The sequence below is a fragment of the Pseudorasbora parva genome, chromosome 12 (assembly GCF_024679245.1).
Source record: "Pseudorasbora parva isolate DD20220531a chromosome 12, ASM2467924v1, whole genome shotgun sequence".
Classification (NCBI taxonomy): domain Eukaryota; kingdom Metazoa; phylum Chordata; class Actinopteri; order Cypriniformes; family Gobionidae; genus Pseudorasbora; species Pseudorasbora parva.
The window spans coordinates 6726600-6739303 of NC_090183.1; the positions used below are offsets into that span (position 1 = coordinate 6726600).

The 12704-nt window shown below is 37.1% G+C and overlaps 1 protein-coding gene across 1 annotated transcript in view; it reads left to right on the plus strand.

Annotated features, from left to right (window-relative positions):
• Positions 1-1372: 1372 nt before the first annotated feature.
• Positions 1373-12704, plus strand: part of sema5bb (sema domain, seven thrombospondin repeats (type 1 and type 1-like), transmembrane domain (TM) and short cytoplasmic domain, (semaphorin) 5Bb) — a 77603-nt gene continuing 66271 nt past the window's right edge. Inside the window, exon 1 of the mRNA XM_067458256.1 lies at positions 1373-1497. The gene's annotated coding sequence lies outside the window, so the exon portion shown is untranslated. The remainder of the gene's footprint in view (positions 1498-12704) is intronic.

The window sequence follows — 12704 nt, forward strand, 5'->3', positions numbered from 1 at the left end:
TGAAAAACATATACATACCATCTCTCAGCTGCACTTATTGCCTTTAAGAATTTCACAGAATTTTTGTTCATGTAATCCTTTAAAAACATCTGATTACACAGTAAAAAGAGCCTTGATGACTTTCCAGTTGGCAAATTCCCTGTAATAGTGTTTGAACCCCACTGTACCTACCTCAGTTCCTGTGCCAAATACCACATTATCCAACCTCACATGATCTCTCAGCCTTTGAATCTGCTCGTTCTTTGTCAAAGCTTTTTAAAAAATGTTTTTTTTTTATTATCACTGAATGGTGGGTGATATATGTTTTTGTTAAGTTGCCTTTTATCAATTAACTGAAATTGTAATTAAGCATATTATTTTTATTCTTCTTAGACTACACTTTAAATTGCTGCATTCACCAAACTCAGACTAGACCTTCAGACTGTTCTGACTCGAGTTGATTTATCTTTTCAGACTGATTTGACTTACGGCTTTCCTAAAAATGCAGATCAAAACTCGGAAAATCACATAGATTTTAATTGACAGAACGTTTAACACATAGCAACCATCCCGAGTGCCATATCAACCACATAGCAACACCCTAGCAACCATCCTGAGTACCATAGAAACTGCAGCATATCAGCCACATCTATCTGCCTATCAAAACTACTAAATTAAAACGTCAAACTTTTAAAACTATTACAAACTTTTTGGCTAGGCTTTTCAAGCCAACTTAAAGTGTGTCTACAAACTTTTTTTGTATTATCTTTAGCATTAATATTCCCTATCAATGGGCATTAATAATATGGAAATGTATTTTTATGGTCAGCATTTTAAGGTTACATTTATATGGGAGCATTTAGTTAACTTTTGGCACTTAGGTTAGTTTAGCTAGAACATACTTTTCTAATAAGGAGGCAACAGTGTCAGTGAAAAGCAGGCTTCAGATGAAGACATGAGACAATTATGAGAAAGGAGAGATATCAAATTCAGAGTGAACTCAAGATAAATATGAATTTGTCAATTAAGAAGTTAAAGTGTGTTTTAAAAGTAAAACTTTTTTTATTAAAAGTAATAATTTAAACAAGGATATTATAATTTCATCTTCCAATAGCCTACTTTTTTCTAACCCTTAAAAACAAATAAATAAAATAAATAATACTTTAAGATAAATTATAGCATGTTCCACCAAGGGCACTTTTATTTGTATCTTGGCAGAATAAACCTCGAGATAGTCTTTGAGTCCTACAGTATATTTTTATCAGGTCTACGAAGCAACGACAGCATACATTCATTAATATTCATGAGGAAACCTTCCTTATAGGCACGTTATGGAGCAATGGCAGCACGTCTTAGTTAATATTCATGAGCCAAGCGGTAGCAGCAGTCGTAGGATTAATCCCGTCCCGGTGTGAGGCGGTGCTGTCGGCGAGAGCACAGATGCTTTCACAGACCTCAACAGAGTCTTCTCAACATCACATACAGCGAAATCACGGCTGGATTCACCTGACTGGAGAGGTAAGATAATTTCTGTGGTTTTCCTTACAGTCAGTGCGCAGAATATGACAAGGTTTACGAGCAGAACCGCGTATTAAAGATAGCTTACGCTCGTAACTGAGTTTAAGAAAAAGTTGTTTCAGGAGATTGTTCTCCTTGATGGTTAATTTTTTTTTAAATTGTTGTGAAAACTTGGTTTCCAATGACTTTGTCTGTTTTAAGTCTATATATTCACGTTACAATTAATAACATTGATTGATTAAAAAAGGTAATTGTTGTGGTGTAAATTGTAATGTAAGTACAGGTCACTAGAGGGCGATAGCGAGACTTCTGGATTCATCACCTGTTATGATATACATGTACAAAAATATCTGCCTTTGTTTTGTTTACTCGGTGTTCTCTGCATATACATTATTTTGATTCTTTATTATTAAGGTTGGATGTATTATTTAGGTGGCTTTTTTATTGTTTGAAATAGAACTGGATACCTTTTTCATGGCAATCAGTAATGCTACAAGGAAAGATTTGTAATGGATAGTATGAAACTGTAGTCTTATCATTAGGCCTATGTCTAAGCATGAACGGACATTTTCATCTTTCCAGCATGGGCAGGTTTTATTTGAGGTGATGCAGAGTTCCAGTAACACACTTTTATTTTCATACATCTTGACAAACCGTTCTCATATTTCAGTAATAACAACCTCTGGCCTTGTCATAATTATCTCTGCGTGTGATTTCTCCACTGGCTCTCTTCAGCTCTTTGTAAAGTTATTTGTCATTAGAACCATTATACAATTATTTGAGGAGCACATTTTACTTTAATTTCTAGAGCCTTTTGTTCATGTTACAACCATTATATAGACATTTTTATTGGACAATTTTGATATGCCTCCATACAGACAAAAAGTATGAGTATTCAATATTTATGACCTGTTTTCTTTCCCAGAAGAGAAAGACTTTACATGTCAAATGCTATACACAGCTATACTTTTACTATACAGTAGGCTATAGGGAAAAGTAATTCAATTAAAGTAACTAGCTAGTTACGTAGTAACTAGTTACACCCAACACAGAGTAAGAGTACAGATATATGCATTCATGTGAATGGGATTAGCAGTTCAGATTTTAGTATATTGGAAAACTTGAGCATATTTTGAGACATTATTGAGATCTCTTCAGAAACACTAATGAAGATTACTTGACTCTTTTTCTCAAGCAGGAGACTTAATCAAAACTAAAATATTTTTTTCTAAACCCCTAGTACTGGGGTTACTGGATACCGAAAATACCCCAGTTACTATATTTCCAAATGGCCGCAAGCACTGTTTTAGCCATTATCAAACATTTAGAGCTGCATTTTAAAAGTCTGTTACATGAATTATTGCTGCGGGAAGAACAAAATCATTAATGTTTCATGCTGGGGTGAATGAACAACACTGACCCAACAGTCAAGCTATCGACAACAAACCTACATTCACCTGTTTTAAATGTTCATATTGTAGATGTAAATTTACTGAATGAATGCAATTAATATTTAAAGTTATAATTATAAACAAATATATTTACATTGATGTTAAATCATCATCGACATTTACTTTCTGAATACATGTTCCTGGCCTTTATTGTCAATGATTCATCAGTATACTATATTGCCAAAAGTGTTGGACACCTGCCTTTACATGCATGAACTTTAATGCCATCCCATTCTTAATCCATAGGGTTTAATGTGGAGTTGACCCATGCTTTGCAGCTATAACAGTTTCAACTATTCTAGGAAGGCTTTCCACAAGGTATAGGAGTGTGTTTATGGGAATTTTTGGCCATTCTTCTAGAAGCGCATTTGTGAGGTCAGACATTGATGTTGGACGAGAAGGTCTTCTTCACAGTACTTCATAATCTCCTAATTCATCCCTAAAGGTGTTCTATCGGGTTAAAGTCAGGACTCTGTGCAGGCCAGTCAAGTTCCTCCACATCAAACTCGCTCATCAGTGTCTTTATGGACCTTGCTTTGTTTACTGGTGCGCAGTCATATTGGAACAGGAAGGGACCATCCCCAAACTGTTCCCGCAAAGTTTGGAGCATTAAATTGTCCAATTAATTGTGTGGTATCCTGTCTTGGTATGCTGAAGCATTAAGAGTTCCTTTCACTGGAATTAAGGGACCAAGCTCAACCCCCGAAAAATAACCCACACCATAATCCCCCCTCCACCAAACTTTACACTTGGTATAATGCAGTCTGGTAATACTGTTTTCCTGGCAACCACCAAACCCAGACTCGTCCATCGGATTGTCAGACAGAGAAGCGTGATTTGTCACTCCAGAGAACACGTATCCATTGCTCTAGAGTCCAAAGCCACTAGAGTCCAGTGGCTTTACACCACTGCATCCCACGCTTTGAATTGCACTTGGTGATGTAATGCTTGGATTCAGACGATCTGCCATGGAAACTCATTCCATGAAGCTCTATGCACTGTTCTTGATCTAGTCTGAACCATGCTTGAATTCACTGAGCTCCTTCCAATTGATTTCTGATGGACCCACATTTCTCTTATTGAATAGGAAATGTCATGTAATGGAAGCAAAATAGGTAAAACTAGATGAGTAAAGTTTGTGAACAAACTTGGCTTGAGAAACCTCTAGCCTGAACATTTGAAATAGTGTGAAATAGTTTGAAAGTTTAAATGGGTGGATGGATGAATGGATGGATAAATATTTGACAACATTTTGGACAACAGACAGATAGATAGATAGATAGATAGATAGATAGATAGATAGATAGATAGATAGATAGATAGATAGATAGATAGATAGATAGATAGATAGATAGATAGATAGATAGATAGGTAGATTAGATATATTACGTAGCATGAAAGCGTATAACTTTAAAGGGTTTCAGTACATCGATAACACAGTTTCAATACAGTTGCTGGTGCACTTCTCTGTGGTGGTTGGGTAATTTTAGGTGGTTGCTAGTTCTAGAGAAGATAATCTTTGGGATACAAGAACTTTTAAACTATAAAGTTTATTTAAAAAGATTTGGTGCTGTCAGAAAGTGGCTCTATGGCCCTTGTAGAGTGTCAGCGATTCTGACAGGCCACCAATGAAATGTGATACCAAAGTAGAGACTTCCCTCTCAGCTCAATTAGTCTCCTCGACATGACCCTTCAACCTCATTCTGTCAGCCCTTGCTCTCTGTTTCTCTCATATCTAGCATCGGTAAGTCACTAGAGTGGAGACAGTGTGCAATTTGAGAAACGCCAACCTTGCAGAGTTGGACAAGGACACGGTGGAAAACTTGCTCTCTAAAGTGTTCGTAACCTCTAGGTAACCTTAGTGTCTTGATTTAAATCATCATTCAGCAGCCGCTGGTCCATTAGCTGTCCTAGACACAGTTATTTTTATGTGGATTCAATCAGACATACCCTGAGCTGGGTGCACAAGACACAGGACTTTTACTAGCGTAAAAGCTTGGATTATTTCCTTGAAGTGGATGTCCACTCTTCTCAGATGAATAGAAAAGAAACGGAATTAGAATGAGGTGTGAATTTAAAGGTATGATTAAAAACTCTAACACCATATCGCCCACACAATAGCTTGAGATGTACAGAAAACTTGTTGAACCTCACCTCAAATTGTTCACTAAAACGGACAGATCAACCTTAAACTTGAAGCTAAACTTAATAATGCATGTATTTTTTTTTTTTTTTTTTTATATACACACCGGTGTATTACACATAACATTATGAGATTATTAATCCTGATATTATGTTGGTCCCTCTTTCGCTACCAAAACATCCCTGACCTGTCGAGGCTTGGACTCCACTAGACCCCTGAAGGTGTGCTGTGGTATCTGGCATCAAGAAGTTAGCAGTAGATCCTTAAAATCAGACTTGTTTTTGAGATCTTGGGAATTTGGAGGCCAAGTCAACATCTCAAACTTGTTGTTGTGTTCCTCAAACCTTTCCTGAACCATTTTTGCTTTATGGCAGGGCGCATTATCCTGCAGAAAGAGGCCACAGTACAATAACATAATATGTGAAAAATGGGCATATGTGAAACATTTCCTATAAAGAAAACTTTTCGAAAAAAGCTTTCCTCAAGGTTGTGAAAGGGTACGTTTGGTGAAGCTATTTTATCAGCACAGAGAAACATTTAATTGGTGACATTTTCCTGGTAATTCCTTCTTGTTGTGAACACTGAAAAATTGTAGTAATTCCAACATTTTGTAAAGTTTATGCTTGAAATTAAGTGATTAAATGGTCCATTATTTAGGTGCTGTCAATCTCCATAAAAGTTTAATTTGTTCTCATAAACAACTTAAATTTCTGTCTTGACTTCAGACAGGTCTATAGAAAGGTTTCTTGGACAGCCAGAAATATCCATCCATCCATCCATCCATCCATCCATCCATCCATCCATCCATCCATCCATCCATCCATCCATCCATCCATCCATCCATCCATCCATCCATCCATCCATCCACCCACCCACCCACCCACCCATCCACCCACCCACCCACCCACCCATCCATCCATCCATCCATCCATCCATCCATCCATCCATCCATCCATCCACCCACCCACCCACCCACCCATCCATCCATCCATCCATCCATCCATCCATCCATCCATCCATCCATTTATGCATACATACATACATACATACATACATACATACATACATACATATGCATACATACATGTTTTAATTTCTTTATTTGACTCTACCAATCAAATTTCTTAAAGAAGGGAATCAAATATTCTCAGAGGTAGCACAGCTTTGACATTAAGGGTACATAAAACGTTGCTTATGCCACACAGCAAGGCTGCCTATCACAGCTGATATAGAGCAGAATTTTGCCAGCTGTTTAGACTGTCCTTTTGGTAGCCCTGCCAGTCTTAATCCACTAACAGTCAGTTTGTGGACATGTCCCAGGCTGCCAAATATCAATACCGCAAACTTACATATATAGCCTAGGTCACTGATCTTAGCAAGGAAGGGTTGGGGTTGGTATTTAGTCATTTTTTCTAAAAAGGCTATGTCCATAAACAAATCATAAACACAACCTACTTCATACATACATGCATAAATACATACACACATACACACACACACACACCGCTGCTGCTCCCAAGGATTTATTGAAATGAACAACTTTTCGACCCAAAGGGTCTTCGTCAGGCCTGATGAAGATATTCAATATACATTCTCTAATGATTCAATAGATTTCGAAATGGTAGCTTCTGAAGTGAAGGACATTAAGGACATTTTACTTAATAACAAGACATTTGAATTTTTGCAGAGTACATGAACATGTGATCAGTAGTCAATGCATCAGGGCCAACTCATTTTTCTCGGTCAATGTTATGCTATACACTTAAACTACCAATGGTAATGAATATACTTCCTACAGAACTATGCATGAGTGCCCTGGTAAATATTCATGTGGAAAATGTCGAGATTATGCATGGACTCAAAATAGGATAAAAGATGTGATCAGTGCTATCAGAACGTATTATTCATTAAATTGTTCAGCTAGATCTGCAATTATCCAGAAATTTTTTAAAGCTAGAGTGCACTTAACAGTAGCAGTCGAACATTTGTAGACACCTGACTGAATTTGTGCTTCCCATGACATTTTGATTTAAAGATGTATGGTTAAATGCTTAAAAATAGTTTTTGTAGACAAATATAAATTGTGTCAATATATAAATAGCTTTACAAAACTACAATTATTCTTTTAATGGAGAAATTGTGATTTTTACTAGCATTATCTCTGTGTTGAACAGAACAGTTTTGTCTGTGTGTGTGCTTGTAATAGCAGGTATTTTTAATATAAAGTAGTTAGTGCATGATTGGTTTTAAGTGAAGCTGCCACAGTAAAGGTCAAGTTTACTGCTGCTTTGAGGTCAGGTTAATCAAGTCAGTAAAGACCGAACCAAATTAGACCTTGCTCAGTCTAGATATGACAATTTTTGTTGATTACAATGGGGGGGAAAGTGCAGTAATTCCACAATTTAATTAGGTCTCTCAGCTTAACAAGTAGAACAAGGCAAAATACTTTAAAAAATGTTTTATTTAAAAACATTTTTTGGTGAAAATACTTTTTGTTGACTAAGGGCTGTTGAGCTACAAAAAAGTTATGTAAAAATTAGCTTAGAGTAAGAAATGAGATGTATAATTGATGATTTATTGGCTATTTCTGCATGTTTTGAACCCGCGTATGGATGATGGAGATCACACTCAGAGCTCAGCTTGCAGCTACAGGCACTCATTTAAACGGAGCTATGGTGAGCAATGTAAGTCTTTTAACTTCTCAAATTAATTTCTATGAAAGTTAAGCTTGCAAAGGCATGAACTGAAATGCGCCAGACTGAACTTGCGTTGTGAATGTATGACGCGAGTGTAGTCGCGATTACCTCAGCTCTCATCACAAGAGCTCATCAGCTCATTTATCTGACTCCTACAGTTAGTGCTCAGTGCTGTGATACTCACGCGGTGACTCACTCATTATATTGGGCAGACGCGTTCAGTTTTTAATTGTAGTGTCTTCTCCAACTCCGTCACAGTAATCAAGTTGGTGGCTTTGAGAATGGCCTCACAGGGCAGCGAAGCATTCTGGGAATTGTAGTCTTTCATCCCCATGAGACACAAATACATTTTCATTTTTTTCTCAGTCTAGAAGGCACCAAATTCAAAAATAATTTCACATTTCTACTACATTGATGACCCAGTTTAAATACAGATTCATCTTCCCAGCGCTGAAGTACCCCTTTAACTGACACAAAATGACAATTAAAATGTCTGTCCAACAGGAACAGGGCCCTTACATGACAATGAGATGCGTTTATTCACTTAGCCATTGTTTAAATTCATCTAAATAGTGTTTTAGACAGCTAGCTTTAGTCTCGGGCTGAAGTCCTGTGGGAACTCAGCAGTAGCCGGAAAAAATGGCAGATAGTCCAGTTGGGAAGAGCATTGTGCGTGTAAAGTATGATTATTTTATTACTGCACATCTTTCCTCAAGCCGTGTGTGTCCAAATGTAGGGCCCTATAATTTCCGCGATCACGGAATCGCGGACGGATTCGCGGAATTGGCATATTAACGCGGAATCTGCATATAAACGCGGAATCTGGTGTTAACGCAGATTTCCCCGGAATTTTACATATTTGTAATGAAATTCTGTTTCGTGTGGGTTAAGAACGTATGTCTGAGGAAAGTGCAGAGGGGGGAAGCAAATCTCCGCGACACAACCCCTCCCGTCATTTCAGCTCGTCCTTCAAAACAATGAAAGTATGGCGAAGTTGGTCTCCACGGCTCTGCTTTCGGCAGCGATAAAGTTAAGAAACACGACGCTAACGGCGGTTTCACACTGCACGCGCAGGCAGCTTTGCGTATGGAGAGCGGGAGCCGCGCGCTCGTTGTGCTCAGGCAGCATTGGTCGCGCGTGCACCTGAACCGCGGCTCGTGTATTGCACAGACAGACAAATATTGTCCATTCTGTCAGATTTTCCGGTGTTTTACTCGACCCCTGTCATCTCGTGCTTTGATTTATAATGGGCACATTAGGCAGCAATGCATATCTGCTGCAAATGCGACCGTTTTCCCCTCTGTTAGTCTGTTCCAAACATGCATTTAACATGCTGTAGCCTATGGGTAGTTTACATGATAAGTAACCTTAAAGTTAAAATTAAGCATCTAGTTTTAATCATTTAAAGGGGCCTTTGAAGTTGGGGGGAAAACGTCCGTCAGTGTTGTGTTTTCGTGTATTTTTATTTTTCACAGCTCTGGATATCATAATGGTGATTGTTAAACACACAGAACAATTCACTACATGATTTCATGGTGAAATGTTATTTTTTAATGTTAATTTTCAGCTTTAAATGTTTTACTTAATAGTACTGTATGTAAAAGATGATTCTTATGATTTTTTTTTTTTTAGTTCTTTTTTTAAAAAAAATACTTGAAAGAAAAAGCTACTGGAGCACTTTCATTTTAACTTATATAAACTATTATAATTTATTTTACCGGAAAGTTTAAAGCTAATAACCATTAATATTTGAAGTACTTGAAGTGCAGTGTTATGCCAAATATCATATTTGTCCTAAAAAGTAAATGTGATGTTTGTTACCTCAATAAATTTAAGGTCATTCCTATTTTTTGTTTTATGTTCTATTATATTAACATTAAAAGCACACTCTTTTTTCACCAAAATAACAGTAAAGGGTAAAAAAAAAAAACTGAATTGCCAAACATTTTAACGGAAAAAAAGGAATCTGCAAAAATTAAAACGGAATTTGCAAAAATTAAAACGGAAAAAACGGAATTTGGGAAAAAATAAAACGGAATTTGGGAAAAAATAAAACGGATTTTATAGGGCCCTACAAATGGAAGGATAAATAAAGTTTACATTACCTCCACAGTGGTTGCACCCGTCTTCGACTACGGAATGGCATTTTTCTTTAACCGGCCCGGCTGTGTTGTGTCTGTGTAAGTCAAGTGTTCGCTGCAAATTTTTACATTCTGTTGCAACAATTCGGAAAGGCACAAACGTGAACCATTTCTTCTTCACTTGTGAGCCCGATCAGATCATCACTCTAGTGATGTCCGGTTCACGAATGAATCGTTCTTTTGAACCGGTTCTTTTTAGTGAACCGGGTGAACTAGTTCACCAAATCGAACTGAATCGTTCTAAACTGTTCCATCATCAGACTTTGCCTTTGTTTTTAATAAGCAATCTCTAGTGGCGAAAATTACATATTGTGCCTTCAACTGTTCTACTACTAATAATAATTCTACAGAATAAGTATGTGTTTAATATACCCTCTCTTGCATAGTTTCCTCCTCACCTGCTCGTCTTTCTTCCAACCTCAGCTTAAACCTCAGCACCCTTTTACAGTAATCTAAACCACTAGCTGAGCTCTAAACCTCAGATTAGACCAAAAACACATCACTCTATACTAGTGCCACTGTTCTCTATACTTCAGCCTGCATCGCTTGTGGTCAGGATGGAAGTGGAAGGAGGATGGAGAAAAGATGGATTGGGGAAAAACTGGGTGGAGACCCACACCTGTGATGAGGAAATGTGGGTTTTCCATATTGGTTGCCTCATGTTGAGATGGTGAATGCATGAATTGGGCTGGAGGAGGTGTGTTAGAGGTCGTTTGTGGAAGCTGATTGTAGTAAGCGAGACCTGAGGGGCTGCCAGACAACACTGCCAAGCTTATGTGAAATGGGTAAAGCTAAATGTTTTAAATATTAAAGCAAATATTGCTGTTCCCAAGACCCCGGGCCGCACAGTGACGTGCTCTGTTAGGCACAAGAGAGTCATTGATGCCTCTCACCGAGCTGGGGTGTGTTGGGTTTTAAGGGGGGTCTGTGCACCTCGAGGCTGGGTTAGTCAAACAAGCAGGTCTTTTTCAAGAGGAAAGTGTTTTTATAAGGCACGAGAGCTTTCTTTCTCCCTATCTGTCCATCCATATCATTAGTGTAAAGTTTTTTACACAACTGCTTGACAACCCTCTAATGGAAAATAAATAAATAAATATATATATATATATTAATATATTAATATTAATATATAAAATATGCATATTAAATTTTAAGGGACCTGCCCACTTTTTGCACTTTCCATATGGATGTATGAATGTTTGAGTGAAGGTTTCATGTAAAGTATTATGTAAAGATTTGTTTTTTAAAAAGGCTTTACAAATAAAGTTTTACTACTTACTTTAAATTTGCCCTCTTGTAGTAGCTAAATTTTTTTTCTAATTCTAATATATATTCATTTTTTTGTTATAAAAACATAATTTACCACAAAATATTAATCTCCACACTCTAAAAAATGCTGGGTTAAAAACAACCCAAGTTGGGTTGAAAATGCACCAACCCAACAATTGGGTTGTTTTAACCCAATGGTTGAGTTGTTCTTACCCAGCAATTGGGTTGTCTTAAGCAACATTTAACCCAACCACTGGGTTAAAACAACTCAACCATTGGGTTAAAACAACTCAACCATTGGGTTAAAACAACCCAATTGTTGGGTTGGTGCATTTTCAACCCAACTTGGGTTGTTTTTAACCCAGCATTTTTTAGAGTGCAACATGCGTTCACAAGAGCACCACGGCGCATGTGTTGTGTTGACGTGAGAACATATGTTTTTGCAGGAACTCGTGTTGGAGATTAAGTGGTAGTTGCGTGGCTGTCACTGGAGGGACAGAAAGCTCTCATATTTCATTAACTAGGTCTTCATTTGTGTTTCGAAGATGAATGAAAGTATGAAAGTCGGGTTTAGAATGACATGAGGGTAAGTAAATAATGACAGAATTTACATTTTTGGGTGAACTAACCCTTTAAACTGCTATGATGGACAAATTGTCTGACATGAGGCTCGTTCACACCAAAAATGATAATTATATTGATAATTATAACGATAAGCACATTAGTGTGAACAGACTAACATTCTGTTTATTATAACCATGCACTGTGCTTTGTTTTCTGCTGCCACTGTTTAAATGTTTGAGTCGGGTAGATTCTGAATTGCTATGAACGTTTTATCAGCTGAAAAATGTAATATTTCTCATTGTTGGTATAGTTGTAATGTGGACTTCTTTATTCACATGGAATCAGAATGAATATTAAAAATATAGTTATTGTTACAGTTATCATCCTTGAAATGAAAGGCCCTTTACAATTTGTATCATCCACCAGGTAAAACAGGTTAAAAAAAAACAAGCCATGACCAGAATACCATAGATATGCCCTATTAATCCACCAGAACACCTTAGCAAGCACCTAGAAATATGCCAAAGGATACAAAACACCTAGCAGCCATCCTGCAGCACCCTGGCTTTATATTAGCGAGTTTTGCACTGTGTTGCTATAGGTTTACCTCTAAATGTGTTTAATAATATTGACTGCTGTCAGGGTGTGAATTGCAGTGAAACTTTCGGCTCTGTAGTCGAGATTCACACTTTTGATGTAGGTATTCCCATATTAATTTGTGAGTTGTTTGATATAGTGATGTGTGATGAAGACACAGAGATGAGTTGTGTTTTCTAGCCATAAAATAATTCTAGTTGATTAAGAATTTCCTACACATTGAACATGCTGCATGAGTGTTTACTGATATAAATTAATATTTTATCTTAAAATGAACATTCTGGCATCATTTACAAATGTACAAATTTCTTTTTGTTCTGTTTGTATCACGGTTTTAGGTTCATGC